Source organism: Capra hircus, chromosome 2 (assembly GCF_001704415.2).
Source record: "Capra hircus breed San Clemente chromosome 2, ASM170441v1, whole genome shotgun sequence".
In the NCBI taxonomy this organism is placed as follows: domain Eukaryota; kingdom Metazoa; phylum Chordata; class Mammalia; order Artiodactyla; family Bovidae; genus Capra; species Capra hircus.
The window spans coordinates 89,057,151-89,074,668 of NC_030809.1; the positions used below are offsets into that span (position 1 = coordinate 89,057,151).

The 17,518-nt window shown below is 44.2% G+C and overlaps 1 protein-coding gene across 5 annotated transcripts in view; it reads left to right on the plus strand.

Moving 5' to 3' along the window:
- The window catches only part of LYPD6B (LY6/PLAUR domain containing 6B), a 249,899-nt gene continuing 235,758 nt past the window's right edge, over nucleotides 3,378-17,518 (plus strand). For 4 of the 5 annotated variants that reach the window (XM_018062670.1, XM_018062681.1, XM_018062688.1 and 1 more), the window contains exon 1: nucleotides 3,380-3,496. The gene's annotated coding sequence lies outside the window, so the exon portion shown is untranslated. Of the gene's footprint in view, nucleotides 3,497-17,518 lie in introns of all 5 variants that reach the window. The other variant, XM_018062675.1, reaches the window with a different exon arrangement.

Consider the following 17,518-nt stretch of genomic DNA (forward strand, 5'->3'; position numbering starts at 1 on the left):
GTTCGCTGAGTGCTCCTTGTGCAAAGCTGGGTTGTGCAGGGAGAAACATTTCTTTCCCTTGGTTTGGGTGGGGTGAGGGCTTGGCTGATTGGCAGATGTGGGCTGGAAGGTGATTCCAAGTGAGCTGATCCCTGGGGCTGCTTCTCACCTGAGAGATGGGAAGGTTGGATGCTATCAGTTTCCTAGGCTCACCGGTTGGTAAGTAGCACCTGAACTTAACCCACAACCTCTCGGCCCTCCTGAATCAGACTTCTCGGGTGCAGTGGTTTGCACCTTGAGTAGGCCTCCTGGTGAACCTCCTTCTCAAGAATGTCTGCCCTTTGTGAGGGCTCACAAGTCTTCCAGTCCTAAAACCGCTGGCTAAGTTTGGAAGACAGTGATTCCTAACTGGTCTTGAGACTCTTATATTTTTGCAAGTATAAGGACAGTTGTGGATGCTCTCTTAAGGAAAAACTGTAAGACATAGACTACTGAGTCCAGGTTCAAGGTTTGTGATTCCTTGATGAATTCCCGCTCTGAAGTCAACTGTGAAAAGAAAATCTAAGCACCTGACATCATGTGCAGCACAGAGTAGCTGCTCACTGAAGGTTAGCTATCCTTTTCATGTCTCCAGCTTCTTCCTATGATATACTAATATTATCTTCATTTTATAGATGAGGAAACTGGAGCATAGTGAGATTCATAAACCGTGACTGGATTTTAACCTAAATGGTCTGATTCCAGAACCAGTGAACTTAAAATTCTGGGTTACCTAATTAACTGATTCTTAGATTTGCCTGCCTGAATCCATGGTTCTTTGTGATCCTAGTAATTCTGATCACTTCCACACCTCTCCCATGTTAGTTGTAATTAATCGAGCAGTTATTATGTGCCGGGAATTCTCCTAGGTACTTTATATGCAATGTTTCATTGAAAAATGTGCACAGAAAATGGTGTACCATGTTAATGTACATACTGAGTGCTATGTAAAAGTAGGAAAAATTAGGAAGGTAAATATATTCCAAGGTTCAGAAAATTGGAATTATTTCCTCTTTGGATAGTTTCTCTTCCATTATACTATCAAAGATCTAGAGACGGAAAAGAACCTGAAGATTTCCTAGGTCAGATATCCTTTTCCTAGGAATCACAGCTATTTGCAAGGATTAATTTAGTTTAGATTCTCCAGGAGTCCATCAATGGTTTGGTCTTTATTTTCAGCACTATAATGGCTAGCAGATATCAGCCGGCTCTCTTGGCACTGGCAGGCTGAGCACCATTTATTGAGCAGGTGCTTTGTGTGGCCCTGTGCTCTTGTACTTCAAGTACCTTCTTTCATTTAACCTCACAGTGGTATCAGCCCATCATATTTTGGATACCCCTTTCAAGTAAAGAACTTCAAGCAGACAGCATGTCTGATTTCATACATACACATTTCTCAAGCAGGAGAAATGCATAACTGAGGAAGATGCTTAGGGCTCCTCACAAGCCCAGAGGGGAGAGAGAGAGAACAGGAACACCAGAGCACAACTTGCATTTACTTTCCTGATGATTCTCAGGTTAGCCCAGCCAAGATCACACACAGAGTGGGAGGATCCTAAATCACAGGGGATCACACGCTCCACTGACTGAAACCAACATGCAAGAAAGGCTGGGTTCATGTCATGTGGGTGAGACCCAGAGGGATCCCTGGGCTCAGCCTCACCTACTAGTGCCAGTGGCTGTCCCAAGGGCAGGCCCCTTCACAATCCCGAGAGGGACACCAGCCTCCCCACCCACCATGGAGGGAGCGCAGCTGGGGGAGGGCACACTGGGTGGGGTATCCTCTGTGGCTTTTTTCTGGGTTGGCCTTGCCCAGTGTAAAGTGGCCAGCCAGGCCATACCACATCTTAAACACCCATCTGTGCAGGACTCACTGATGAAGGGATATGGGGTCCAGGCCTTCAGAGTGTTGAGCCTATTGTTCCAGGGACGGGTGGCCTTGACATCATCTTAACAGCCTCCAGTTATGGCTTCTGAGGTTTAATGTGCAGTCATTGAAGAATACAGAAATAGTTACAAGGAGGAATAGTCTCTATACAACTTTAAAGTTGTACAGTGTTTCCTGTAGTGGGCTTGAAATGGATTTCTTTAATGAGTCTGGAAATTAACATGTTAATAGCAGCATCACACATCATCTCCTGGGTGTTTGTGTGTGAGAAGACTATTCGTTTGTTCAATGAAACACTTAAGAAATATACCACATTCTTTCTATCCTATTCTAATACGTCTTTATTTTTGAAACTGTCAGGGCCTCAGTAAATACAAATGGCTCAGGTCACACCTGACCTTTGAGAAGCTGGGAAAGGCCATGGATTAGAGAACTCAGAGCAAACCCAAGCCCCATTTCTGCAGAAGGTCAAGACTTCCCATCCACAGGTCCCCCCCACTCAGCTCTGCTATCAGCTGTGGGATGTCAGGTCAGTTGCCCAAACTCTGGGCTGTGCCTGAACAGGGTGGGGCTGGCAGGACAGCATTGTATGTCCGAGTTCCTCTGCCTGTAACATCTTCAGGAGGTAAAGATTTTCTCAACAGCTTCCAAAGGTGCCCCTAAGACCTTTGCAGACCTCTCACAAGTCAGCCTCTGGACCGGCATTGGGAGGGAGGTAAGCAGTACAGAGAGGATGGGTGGTCCGGAAGCCAGGCAGCTTGACTCTGGGCTCTCTGACAAAGCTGGGGTGGGGGCGGGGACGGTCGGGCAGACTGGCCAGGGGGGACCAGTAAGAGGCTGGTCACGCCTCAGTTATTCGTCAGCCATTAACTGAGCACCTGCTCTGCCCTTGGTTTGTTCACCTCTAATGATTCGTCAAGGACAGGAGAGTTTGCTGCCCCACCTGGGGCTTACCGTCTCCAGTTGGGGAGGACATCACTATCTGAAATGACCTTATTTATAGTTTAAAGTCATTATTTTAAAAAGGGGGAGAATCATCTGAAGTGCGGATGGGCGGGCAGAACGGTTAGAAAAGGCCTTTCTGAGCTTTCCAGTTCTGAATTTGCCCTTGGCCCCATCAATTTCACCCTGAGAATCTCGGTTCTTGATTTCTAAGTCCACAAAGAGAAGGACTGGCCTCTCCTTTTCCTGTTCAGGGGGTTCCGGCTCCCACGCTCCGTGATCCATTTCTCCAGTGGGCCAGGCTGTGTGGAAACGGGCCGGGTCCTGGCTCCCCGCCCCTCTCCCGCACTAACTGTCCCAGGTGTCACTTATTTCGCGGCGGCCCGGGCCCCCCTTCCACCCCGCGGAGGATCGCGAAAGAGCCCCGCGCTGCTGGCAGCGGGCGGGGCCCACCTGTCCCGGCCCTGCCCCGCCCCTTCCCGGGCGCCCCAGGTGGCTCGGGGCGGGGAGGAGCCGCACCCCGCCCCGGCCCTCCCTGCGCGGCCACACCAAGGCCGGCCCGCAGCGAGCGCGCTCTGCGCTAGGACTGGGACCTGAGAGCCGGGAGCCGGGCTGGCGCGCGGAGGCCCGGCGAGCGCGGCGGCGCAGGTGAGCGGGACGGGCGCACCGCGCTGGGGGCGGCGGGCCCCCGAGCCTGGTCCCTGCGGGGCCGCGCGGCCGCGGTGGGCAATGCGGGCGCCCCTGCCCGGCGCCGCTGGGGAGCGGGGGCGCCAGGGGCGCGGCACAGCTGAGGGGTCGGGGTCGCGTCGCCGCCTGGGGGCGAACAGATGCGAATATCTGCCCGGGACCAGGCTGGGGTGGGCGCGGGGACAGGATCCGGCTGCGCCGGTCTCTGAGCGGCCTGGGCAGTGGGGAGCCAGGGTTTGCGGGGCGCTGGTGGGGAGAGCAGGGGGGCCGGCTGCTGCGGAGAGCGCGGGGCTGGGCTGGGGGTTCGGCCGCGGGGGAGACCCGGCGAGCTCCCGCCTCTCTCTCGGCGGCGCTTCCCGGGCCCGCGCAGGTGCCGCTGCTCCTTCTACCCGGGTCTTTACTTCTGGCCCTGGTGTTGCGAATCCGACAGACACCTGGGTTAGTTACCTGCGGCTTCCAGAAAACTGGGTATGCGAGGCTGCTCTGACTGCAGGGGGCCGAGGCTGTCAGGGTCCATCCAGGTCTGTGTGTCCTGGGGCGCTGTCGGTGCTGGGGTGGAGGCGGAGGGTTGCGCTCCATCTCCCAGGCCCTGGCCATCAGAGCGATAAAGTGGAAAAGGTGTAGAATTTAAATTCTAGTTAGTAGCTGTGTGACCTCGAGCAAGTTACTTAATTTCGCTGATTCTGTTTGCTCAGAGGTAAGAAGGGTATTATAATCATCACAACAGTTGTTATAAGATATTTGTAAAATCTATAGTAGATTGCTTGATGAGAATTCTCTCCATTTTTTTCTGTATCTAGTTAATGTAACACTTTATGCCTCCCAGAGGTTCAAATTCATTTCTGAACGGAGAAGAACAGAGGAGGTTCAGATTACCCTCCTTTAGGAGGAAAGGCGGTGATGGTGGTGTGTGTTTTGTTCCCAGAGAAGGCAATGGCACCCCACTCCAGTCCTCTTGCTTGGAAAATCCCATGGACGGAGGAGCCTGGTAGGCTGCAGTCCATGGGGTCGCTAAGAGTCGGACAGGACTGAGCGGCTTGACTTTCACTTTTCACTTTCATGCATTGGAGAAGGAAATGGCAACCCACTCCAGTGTTCCTGCCTGGAGAATCCCAGCGACGGGGGAGCCTGGTGGGCTGCGGTCTATGGGGTCGCAAGGAGTCGGACACGACTGAAGCGACTTAGCAGCAGCAGCAGGCCTCCTCCAGGCTATCTTAGTTGCCACCACTATCCTAGAAGCCAAGTTTTGAGAAGTGACAGCGCCCAGGTCCTGAATGTAGAAGGGATGGTAACAGTTTGTTTTCAACATTATTGACTGTATTTGTCAGAATTCTTTTCTTTGGATTGTGTTTTAGTCACTTGAAAATTGCCTTATGCTATATTGAAATTGTGGAGAAGGCGATGGTACCTCACTCTAGTACTCTTGCCTGGAAAATCCCATGGATGGAGGAGCCTGGTGGGCCGCAGTCCATGGGGTCACGACTTAGCAGCAGCAGCATATTGAAAATGATTGAGTCACATAAATGAAAAGGCTGAGGGTTTCATCTGCAGGCATAGCTTGATCCAGGGCACACATAAGGTGGCATGGCTATTTCTCTCTCTTGTATGTATCTTAGCTCTTTCCCCCCTATGTTGACTGCTTCTTCGTATGGTGTGATAAAAAGCACTGGTACCTTCAGGCTTATCTGTTCCTTTATGGGTGGGGAAGGGGGGGATGTCTTTCTCTCTTCATCTCCTCCATCCTAACAGATCTTATCGATATACTAGACTAAAACTGGGCCAAGCCATCTCCGTGGACAGGGAGTGGGTTTTCACCATAAGAGTGGGTACTTTGCTCAGGTGCCGCTATGATAGACAGCTGCACCCCAGCTTCCGGTGATTGGACAAGGGTAGTTTCCAGGCAGATAAAAATAGGACCTGTTCATTGTACTGTCCCAGCCTTTGCTCACCACCACCTAAAGGAAGTCTTTGGTAGAATGCAGACAGCCTGTGTGCCATATTCCATCTGTCAGTTGTCAAGGCTTATCTAAGGCATGGAAGGCGTCCTGCATATTCATCCTTTGATTTCTTATTTTGCTGTTTGCGTGTTGGTTCATTCATTCATTCAGCATTTAGTAAGTGCCCAGTGTATGGCAGGGCCTCTGCCAAGGGTGAAAATGTTTGCTTTTGAGAATTTCACAGTTTAGTTGGAGAGCTTCACAGTTTAGTTCACAGATGTGCAGATAACAGAGTCTGTGACTGTTTAACTATCTGGGGACAACCAAAGCCTTCTCAAGGAAACTAGTTGAGCTCTGAATCAGAGATAAGTAGAGCTGCTCTAGGAGGAAAAGTTGGAGGGACTTCCCAGGCCAAGTGGTGGGTACTCTCTGTTGTAAGTAGCATTGTTTAGGTTATGTGACTGTTTGCTTAAGAAGTCTAGAGGTGGGTGGTTTAAAAGAGCCACAGTTTGGGGTTGGCTTCTTGAAGATTCTCTAAGTTTCTGTCCTGCCACAGGGTGACTGGAGCTCCATCATGCCTTCACATGCTAACATCTAAAACAAAAAGGGAGGGAGAGGGCTTGCTTTTCAGTGATTATCTAGACAATGAAAGTCATAATTCCTCAGAAGTTCCCTGTGTCGCTGGCCAGAATGGTCATATGTCCATGCTCAACCATCAATGGAGAAGGAGGCGAGGGTGGCTGTGATTGTTGTGGCCAAGCTGTGCTCCGGAGCTGGGGGAGGGTCACCTTCCCTGAGCACATTGGTGTCAGAATTCTGTTAGCTAGGCAGAAAGCGAAACTGCCTGTCGGGCTGTTAGTAGGCAGTCATCCGAGTCTCCCAGAGGTGGTGACAGATGATGAAAGACATGGCCTTGTGGGCAGACAGGAGAAACTCAGGACAATAGGAGACGTCTAGGGTGTGGCTGAGGGAGGGAAGGGGCTGAGGCTGGAGGTGCTGGTAGAGACAAGAAAACCACTCTGGGCATCACTAAGAAGCCTAAATCTCGGTCCCATCCCTCAAAGAATTACGCTTAGAACCTGGTGAAGTGTTTGAATCTTTCATACGTTCATAGTGACGGCAACGGTGGCTCACTCTATTAGGTAATTGTGGGGTGGTTTAAGTGGAGGAGTTTAGGGCCGGGCTGAGTATAGTTAGAAAAAGCCTCCCACCCCCCAGCACCCGGTCACCCTCTCCTCATCCCTTATTGGGAACATCTGCTCTCAATCAGGGCTTTTCAGTGTTGTTACCTGTCTTCAAACTAACAGCTGGTATTCGGTGAAGATGCAGTTAGCGGCGGGTCCGGGATTAGAGACCGATTCTCCTGATGATAGTCCAGCGAGTGGATACTTTATAACTCTGTTCAGTAGGAAACCAGCCTCTACCGTCCACTGCTTTTGGAGCATTTCTCCTGTTTTCGTTGAAGTTTGAAGTGAGCTGCTGTTTGTTTGCATTTGGCATGGTGGACACGGTGGGCGTTTGGCGTTAGATTGGGCCACCGGGGTGCTACTTCTCATGATCCTTCATCCTCAGTATGTACTTAGCATAGAACTTGGCAGAAAGATCTAGTCACTAATCCTGGAAGAAAGGAGGGAGTGGAAGGTAGCATATTTTGTTGTTTCCGTCAGCAGTCCTGCCCAGGATCCCTGAAAGAATGTGAGGGGATGAAGTAGGAGATGCCTTGGGCAGTCAATTCATTCATACATATTTATTGAACACTCACTGTATGGCAGACACTGCTCTGGGGGTACAAAAAAAAGTATATGAGAAGGACAAAGTCTGTGTTCTCATGGAGCTCACACTTTGCTGGAATGAGATATATTTGTTTTGTCTCCTGTGTCAGGTGATGAGAAGTCCTATAATGAAAAATAGGTTAAGAGAAGACTGCAGTAGTAGTTGGAAACAGCTGTGCGCAGTGCTGGAAATCATCAAGGTTTAGTATCACTCTGGTTTCCAGCAGAGAAATGTGGCTTGTGCAGGTATGGTGTTGGGGAAAAAAGACCTTCACGTGGAGGAAGAGGATTACATATTGAATAACTTAAAGAATTTGTTTCATGCAAAATCTCTTTGTTTGCTATACCTCACATTATCCCCAAAACGTGATTTTTAATGACTTAACAAAACATGGTGCCAGGTGATGAAATAAGTGAAGAAATATGAGCAAAGGGAAAATAAGGGTCATTTCTCTCATCATTGTGTTCCATAATTGTTTAGATTTGGTAGCAGGGGAAGAAAGAAGTAGGGTTATTAAAAATGATTCATACTCAGGGTTCATTATTTAAAAGGTGACAGTGTAAAGTTTCGATGTCCCAAAGTTATAACTCATTTGGGTGTGTGTGAAAAGAGCTGGTTTTATTTGATAGGAAAAAATAGTCTCTTTATTAAAGTTGTGCATGCAAATTATCTTCTGAGTTCAAAGAAAATTAATAGTATTATTTTTAAGGCCAGTTTAAAGTGCCCAAAGGTTAACAGAGATCAAAAGCCTAATTCCAAAATCAAAACAATATAGTATAAAAAATTAATGAGAAGTTAAGTTTGGTCTGATTACTAGCTGAGAAAAATATACAGATTCAAATAAAAATTTATAAAATAGAAGTGTTATGCAAAGGTAATTTTGATTACCTATTTTTATTGGGTTGTTTGTTTTCTTATTGAGTTTTGAGAGTTCTTTACATAATCTGGGCTTCCCTAGTGGCTCAGATGGTAAAGAAACTGCCTGCAATGTGGGAGACATGAGTTCAGTCCCTGGGTCAGGAAGATCCACTGGAGAAGGAAATGGCAACCCACTGCAATATTCTTGCCTGGAGAATTCAATGGACAGAGGAGCCTGATGGCTACAGTCCACTGGGTCACAAAGAGTCAGACATGACTGAGTGACTAATACTAATACTACGTAATCTGGATATATATCTTGTGTCAGAAATTATTTTCAGAGAAATTCTCGCAGCCTGTGCCAATCTTTTTATTCCCATAGCAGTGTCTTTCTTAGGGCAAAAGGTTTTAAACCTTGGTAAACCAATTTATCAGTCTTTTCTTCTGGAAGTTTTCTACTGCATTTTCTTCACAGTTCTGTGTTTTACATTTAGATATAGGATTCATTTGGGGTTAATTTTTGTGTAACATGTAAACTTTGAGTCAAGCCATTTTTTTTCATAGCATGTGGAATTCTAGTTCTTTCAGCACAATTTGTTGAAGAGATTGTTTTTTCCCTATTGAGTTGTCTTGCTATTTTGTTGATAATCAGTAAGGTTATAATCAAAGGTTTATTTTGGGATTGCCAGTTTTATTCCATTGATCTTAATGCCTACTTTATACCACCAGTACACTGTCTTGATACTGTGACTTTATAATAAATTTTGAAAGTCCTCTGATTTTATTCCTTTTCAACCTCATTACGGCTCTCCTAGTTCCTTTGCCTTTTCATGTAAGTTGTAGAGATGTACAAAAATTCCTGCTGGGATTTTGAGTGGGATTGCACTGTATCTATAGATTCATTTAGGAGGAACTGACATCTTTAGAATATTGAGGGTTCCAGTCATGAACACAGTATGGCCTCTCTCTCTATTTCTGGTTTTATTTTTCTATCAGCACTCAGTAGTTTTCAGGATATAGATCTTCCACGTGTTTTGTTAGATTTATACTCAAGTGTTTCACTTTTGATATTGTTTTTGTTGCTCATATACAGAAATACAATAGATTTTGTATGTTGACATTGTATTCTGTTACCTTGCTAAAGTCAGTTATTATTGTAGGAGGTTTATTTGTAAATTCTTTGGGATTTTTTACATATGCAATCATATCATCTGTGAATAAAGACATCTTTATTTCTTCCTTTCCAGTCTGGTTGCCTTTTATTTCTTTTTCTTGACTTAATCAACTGGTTAAGAATTCTAGTTGAATGTTGAATAGGAGTGATGAGAGAATGTCCTTGTTTCTTATAATAAGGGCGAAATAATCTTTCACGATGAAATATGGTGTTAGCTGAGTTTTCCACCTGAGGTTAAGGAATTTCCCTTTTATTCTAGTTTACTGAGTTTTTATTATGGATGGATTTTTAATTTTGTTGAATACTTTTTTCCCCATCTGTTGACAGGATCATGTGATTTATTCATATTCACTGTGGTGAGTTCAGTTCAGCTTAGTCGTGTCCAACTCTTTGCGACCCCATGAATCGCAACACACCAGGCCTCCCTGTCCATCACCAACTCCTGGAGTTTACCCAGACTCATGTGCATCGAGTCGGTGATGCCATCCAGCCATCTCATCCTCTGTCGTCCCCTTCTCCTGCCCCCAATCCCTCCCAGCATCAGGATCTTTTCCAATGACTCAACTGTTCGCATGAGGTGGCCAAAGTATTGGAGCTTCAGCATCAGTCCTTCTAATGAACACCCAGGACTGATCTCCTTTAGGATGGACTGGTTGGATCTCCTTGCAGTCCAAGGGACTCTCAAGAGTCTTCTCCAACACCACAGTTCAAAAGCTTCAATTCTTTAGCACTCAGCCTTCTTCACAGTCCAACTCTCACATCCATACATGACCACTGGAAAAACCATAGCCTTGACTAGATGGATCTTTGTTGGCAAAGTAATATCTCTGCTTTTGAATATACTATCTAGGTTGGTCATAACTTTCCAAGGAGTAAGCATCTTTTAATTTCATGGCTGCAGTCACCATCTGCAGTGGGTTACACTGATTGCTTTTCAACTGTTGAAACAGCTTTGTGTTCCTAGGATAAATCCTACTTGATTGTGATGTATTTTTGGAAGAGACTCTTCAGGACTGCTGTGATTTCTTCCTTCAGTGTTTGGTAGAATTCATTAGTGAAACCATCTTGGCCTAGAGTTTTCTCTGATGGAAGGTTTTTAAACTACAAATTTAACTTCTTTAGTAGATATAGGACAATTCTGGCTACCCAGTTTTTCTTGATAAGTCTCAATTGTTTTATTTTCCAAGGAGTTGGTCTTCTTCACCTACGTTGTCAAATTTATGGATATAGAATTGTTTGTGGTATTCTTCTATTATCCATTTAATGTCTTTGGGGTCTGTAGTGATGTTCCCCGTTTCATTTCTGATACTGGAAATTTGTGTCTTCAATAATTTCCTTAGTCTCTCTAGAAGTTTATCAACTTTATTGACCTTTCAAAGATCCAGACTTTAATTTCATTGATTTTGTATCTTTTTCTGTTTTCTTTTTTTCCTCCAAGCTTATTTATTTTTAATTGAAGGAAATTTTGTTTTCAATTTTATTGATTTCTGTTCTAGTTTATTTCCTTCCTTCACCTTGCTTTGGGTTTAATTTACACTCCTGTTTTCTTAAGGGGTAAGCTCTTATTACTGATCTGAGACTTTTCCTCTGTTTTAATATAAGCATTTAGTGCTGTAAACTTCCCTTTCACCACTGCTTTAGCTGCATTCCACAATTTTGAGATGTGTATTTTCGTTTATTTAAATTAAAATATTTAAAATTTTTCTTTGAGACTTCCTCTTGACTCATGTGTTATTTTAAAGTATGTCATTTAATTTTCAAGTACTTGGGAATTTTCCCCAAAGTCTTCCTATTACTGATTTCTAGTTTAATTCTATTATTATCTCATAATTTGCGTGATTTTTATTCTAAGTTTGTTCACATTTATTTTATGGCCCAGAATATGGTTTATGGTGAATGTTCAGTTGAAAATATTCTGCATTCTTATTGCTGGTTAGAATATTTGGGAAATATTGAGTTGTCTGATAAGTTTGTTCAGGTCTCTTATGTTCTTATTGACTCTCTATCTACTACTTTTATCGATAAGAGAAGCATGTTAGACTTTCCAACTACAGTTGCAGATTTTAAAGTTTCTTTCAGTTCTATCACAGTTTTTGATTCACATATCTCGACCATTTGTTCTTAAGTGCAACTTTAATAATGTAATAGTTATTTTACCAGTGAAAGCAAGTTTATTCAGAAGTAGTTAGAGGAATTGCAATTCAGAATATGTGAACTATGGTGGGCCATATGCAAATCCAAAGAACATGGAAAGGGAACTTGCTTTTATAGGAAAAAGCAGAAACTTGGGAGGGGCTCTAATAACCAAAGAGTTTTCTTGTAGTAAGCCGAGAGTCCGTTGTGTGGAGGCTTCTCATCGGTTGTATTGCTATAGTCCCTTGACTGGGCTGTCCTCCAGAGCGAAGTTTTCTTGTCTCTGCTGTACAGTAGTCAACACCTTCCTGTTTGTAGTTAATTTATGACGTGTGGCAGGGAGTGAGAGTTCCCCTTACAGGTCTGTCTCAACTCCAGTTTTAGCTGTGCATGCTAAGTCTCTTTAGTCGTGTCCGACTCTTTGTGGCCCCATGAACTGTAACCTACCAGGCTTCTCCTGTCCATGGGCTTTCCCAGGCAAGAATACTGGAGTGGGTTGCCATGCCCTCCTTCGGGGAATCTTCCCCACCCAGGGACTGAACCTTCTTCTCTTATGTCTCCTGCATTGGCAGGCGGGTTCTTTACCTCTTGTGCTCCCTGGGAAGTCAGGTTTCTTTAATTCCAGAGTGGAAACACTCTTAGGATTACGTCCTCTTGGAAAACTGGTCCTGTTCTCATTATATAATATTCCTCTTTATTCATGTTATAACTCCTTGCTCTGGGATCTACTTTGGGTTGATAATATAACTACTCGTGCTTTCTTTTGCTTAGTGTTTGCATCCATATCTTTTCATGTTCTTTTTTTTAATTTTATTTTTTGTTTGGAGGAAAAGTGCTTTACAGTGTTGTGTTGGTCTCTGCCATACAACAACACAAATCAGCTGTAATTATATGCTTCTTGGTCCCCAGTCACCTCCCCACCTCCCTGCCCCTGTCCCACACCTCCAGGTCATCACAGAGCACTAGGCTGGGCTCCCTGTGTTATAAAACAACTTCTTACCAGCTCTCTGTTTTACACGTAATAGTGTATATATATATATATCTATGCTACTTTTTTTCTGTTCATTCCACTCTCTCCTTCCCCTACTATGTCCACAAATCCACTCTCTATATCTGGGTCTCCATTCCTTTTCTGCAAATAGATTAATCAATGCCATTTTCTAGATACCATATATTAATATATGTGCTAATATATGATGTTTGTTTTTCTCTTTCTGACTTACTTCACTCTGAATAACAGACTCTAGGTTCATTCACCTTACTATAACTGCCTCAAATTCATTCTTTTTTATGGCCGAGTAATATTCCATTGTATACATGTGCAACATCTTCATCCATTCATCTATCAATGGACATCTAGGTTGCTTCCATGCTGTTCTTTTAATTTTAACCTGCCTGTGTCTGTATATTTAGACGTCAGATAGTTGGATCTTCCTTTTTAAATGAATCTAACAGTATCTGTCTTTTAGTTAGTGTGTTAGACTATTCATATTTACTGTGGTATTAATATGGCTTAATTAAAAACTTACCACCTTGTTATTTTTCCACTTGTTCCATTTTCCCCTATAATTTGAGCGTTTATGTTTCTCTTTTGTCTCTACTTCTTTTTTATGCTTCTTTAACATTTTTAATGATTGCTTTGATTGTTTATATTCGTAAATCCTTAATTAGAGTCTACGTTCAAGTAATATTACACTCTTTCACATGTAGTCTAAGGACCTTGCAGCAGTATATTCTGAATCCTTCTTTTCTATCCTTTGTGCTATTATTATCATTTTTCTTCTATGTGTGCTATAAGCAAAACATTGGTACTATTTTTGCTTTAGACTAGGGGTCAGCAAACCTTTTTTGTAAAGGTCCAGAAAGTGAATATATTGCTCTGAGGTCATATCTTGTCCCTATTCTATGTTCTTCTTTTCTCCTTAAACAACACTTTGAAAACATAAAAACCATTCTTTGCTCATCAGTTCAGTTCAGCCGCTCAGTCGTGTCCGACTCTTTGTGACCCCATGAATCGCAGCATGCCAGGCCTCCCTGTCCATCACCAACTCCCGGAGTTCACTCAGACTCACGTCCATCAAGTCCGTGATGCCATCCAGCCATCTCATCCTCTGTCATCCCCTTCTCCTCTGCCCCCAATCCCTCCCAGCATCAGAGTCTTTTCCAATGAGTCAACTCTTCACATGAGGTGGCCCAAGTACTGGAGTTTCAGCTTTAGCATCATTCCTTCCATTCCTTTTCCAGGGGCTCTTCCCAACCCAGGGATCAAGTCTACATCTCCTGTGTCTCTGGCATTGGCAGGTGGATTTGTTATCTCTGAGTCACCAGGGAATCCCTAAAATAGACTTTGGGCTGGATTTGGTTTGCAGGCTGTAGTTTTCTGACTCTTGCTTAAAACATTCAGTTACCTTTTATAGCGATTAAAAATAAAGAAGAATTGTATTTGACTTTTGTTTATTCTATTTCTAGCACTTAAATAGGTCCAAGTTTCTGTCTGACATCATACTCCTTCTGCCTATAAAACCTCAGTATTTATTGTAGTGTAGGTCTCTTGGCAATGAAGTCTCTCGGTTTCTGTTGGCCTATTGCAGTTATTTCTTGTTCACTTCGGAAAGATATCTCCCCTAGGTAAAGAACTCTGGGTTGACACCTTTATACCTTTCAGCACTTCGAAGCTGTTGCTTCATTTTCTTGCCTGCATACCTTCTGACAAGCTGTCTTCTGTAATTCTTATCTTTGTTCCTTTGTATATAATGTTTCATTCTCCCCCACGGCTTTTGAGATTTTGTTTTGTTTTCAGTTGTCAGCTGCTTTAATAAGGTATGCCTCTGTGTGTGTCTGTGTACACATGCACGCACATGCTTGGTATTTATCCTCCATGGTGTTTTTGAGCTGCTTGTTTCTGTGGTTTTGTATCTGTCATTAATTTTAGAAAATTCTCAGCAATTATTTCTTCAACTATTTCTTCTTCTTTCTCCTTCTGAAATTTTGACTACACCTCCATTAGGACTTTTGGTATTAGTCCACAGCTATTGGACACTTTGTCTTGTTTCTACTGTTGAGCGTTCTTCATTTCTGTTACTGTGTTTGGCATTTCAAGCATTTCCATTTGATTATGTCTTACAGGTTCTATGTTAAAATTATACATTTGATCTTTCATGCTGTCTGCCCTCTTTTCCACTAGCATCTCTGACCATTGATTATGGTTATTTTGAATTTGGTGTGTCTGATAACTTCCCCATCTGTGTTGCATCTGAGTCTGGTTCTGTTAGTGGCTGTGTCTCTTGGCGGTGCTGTTTTTTCTTTTTGTATGCTCTGTTATGTTTTGTCAAGACACAAACGTCTTGTATAGGACATGAGAGACTGAGATAGTTTTCATGCTTGGAAATGGGAATGCCTCTCTGTTAACACTAGGCCTTTAGTGTGGGGAGTTGATCAGTCTGCTTGGGAGTTGACTGGATTTGAAATTTGTTATGGGTGTACTTCTTTCTCCCCAATGCCCCACAGACCTCAGCTTCCTCTAGCGACACCTGGAGTTTAGAGTTGGGGCTGGTTTGCTGCAGGGCTTGTCTCACTGTTTCAGGGTCAGCCTTCGGTCTTCCTTGTGCCCTGTGCCTCAGGGTGGTCCCTGTCTATGCTCTTTCAACTCCCTCAGTAGGTTCCATTGGTATCTGTTACTTGTCTCCAGGTGCATCTGCCTCGGGTAAGCAAGTGCACGTGTTATCTCTTTCTTCAGGTGCCTGGTTCTCAGATTCTGGGCTAGTTTGTTCCCCTGTGACCTCAGCTGTCTAATAGACTCAAGAGAGTCATGAACTTGCAGTTTATCTGTTTTATTTGTAAGCATGGGTGTAATGCTCTTTTCAGCTTTCTGTACCTGGAGCAGAATCCAAACCCTTGACTTGATGTTTTCCATCCACTTCTTTTTATGATCTTCGTGTACAACCATCGTGCTGTTTTCCTTCCCTCTGTGCTTTATAAAATGTCACTTTTACATTTTACACATATAAATGAGTGGTTTGCAACTCATACCCGGGGAACGTGAAACAAAATACAAATCTTGGGCCCCAGTGTTTCAGTTGAGATACGTTGGGATCCAAGCATGGGTGTCTTTTACAAGCTCCCCAGATGATTCTGATGTACACCTAGGTTGAGAGCCCTCAGTCCAAGTATCACTTACAATGTTTCCTTTCACAGAGGTACTGTTCCAATATAAATGACCAAATGAAATCTCACCTCTGTGACTTCATGGAGTTGCTTCCCTTCTAATTGTTCCTTCAGTGGTAATTACAGGCCTGTGGTTTAGACTTGACAGTCTCATACATGGGGCAGATACTTAGACTTCTTCACATTTAACTTTCCACCAATGTGAATATCCTCCTTGACAATCTATGGCTTTGGCACTGCTTGGAGTCTTTTAGAGGCTGGAAGCTGCCTGCCATTCACAATAATAAACCCCCTTGTGAGGCAGTTTCACTTGTTTGAGGTGCTTTCCTTCTTTTGAAATGTGTCTTTCTCATAATATTTGTCTAATTCAAACTTGGCAAAAAATCATTTGTCAAGAAATCCATTTGTGTGACCCGGTGCACATGCATGTGTGCACACACATGCATTTTATGAAACAGCACTTACTGCAAGTCTTCTCTCTTTAGATTGACCTCATGACCCCACTGTTTCTTGTAGTATGAGAAATGCTTACTGAGCCCATCTGCCATTAGACAAGCATTCAGAACCTTCATGACCACTCTTCTGGCTCCCCAGGAGTTTTCGTGTGCCCGGTGTTGTACTGGTTCTTTCAGCTGTGTTCAGCTTCCTCACTGCCCTGGCCAGTGTCCTGCACCAGATGGACTTCAGTGTGTGGCGTCCTCTGCAGATGAATGGCCTAGTTCAGAGGCCAGGGCCCTGCAAGTGGCAGACCAGTTCAGAGTAGAGAAGGTCCCTTGTTTTTCCGTAGACAGCACTTCACTCCCCTGGCCTGAATTCAGTGGGATGTAAATTGAAGCCTTCTCTTGAGGAACATTGCTGATGGCTCTTCTTTGGAGCTTATCCAAAGCTCTTACTTTTGCCGTGTTAATTACATGTTATTCTACATATGGGTCTTTAATTTCCAAGAGACTGTGAACTCCTTAGATATCAAGAATATTTCCTTCTTTTTGAACAGCACACAAAATTTTGTTTGTTGAATTATTCTTAGAAAACTGTGTTCCCAGTCAAGAAATTCTGGCCTTTAGTGCCATTGCTTTGTTCACAGTTATGCTACCAGTCTTACCTCTAACTACCAAGGGGGCGGTGGACAAAGTGGAAATTAGGTGAACTGTCACCTTGGTACTCATGCACGAGACACTGCAGCAGGTCCCGGGTGAGATGCCCAATATGCCGCAGCCTACAGCCTGACCAGGGGCACATGCCACGCAGGATGTGTGTCAGTGAGCTGTGCAGGGTTATGTTCTCTTGGAGGCCACAGGTGAAAGAAAGGTCACAGTACTGGTCAGGAAAGTCTTGATTTTGACCTTGAAGGTAAGCATCAGGCATATGGAATGGACAGTATTTGGGGGTGGGGAGGATTTGGAGGAAGAAGAACACTATGTCAATAGTCTCCCAAGTTCTATAGCATCTTAGCTCTCTCATGGGGTGGCTTGGGATCTGTAGGATCTGGGAGAAACTGTAGGTAAGATACAGAGGGAAATCTAATTTACATGGTTTCTGTACAAAGGATAGACATCAACAGAAGGTAACAGGCTCAACTTCCTCACCCTCGTCCCCAGTGTCTGAATCCTCAGGGACACTGACGTTGACAGATGCTGTGTGTGGGGCTTCTTGTTGTGGTCATCTTGCCAGGGGCCACCTCAGGCCTGGTCGTTCAGCTGTGCCTCTCTGTGGCTTCCATGAACTTTTAGAGCAAGCATCCATGGCCACTGATGTAATTTTTTTCTACTTTCTCTTCTCAGAGGGCTCTTAAATATATTAAGAAACGCACATTCTTAAAGTGCATCACATGTACCACTCTGGCCCACTGCATCCGTGAGACAGTCTTCTGAGTATTCCTGTGCAAGTGACGCCATCAGCATGCTGCCTAAAAGCTGGATATTCATCAGTGAGGCCTTATTGAAA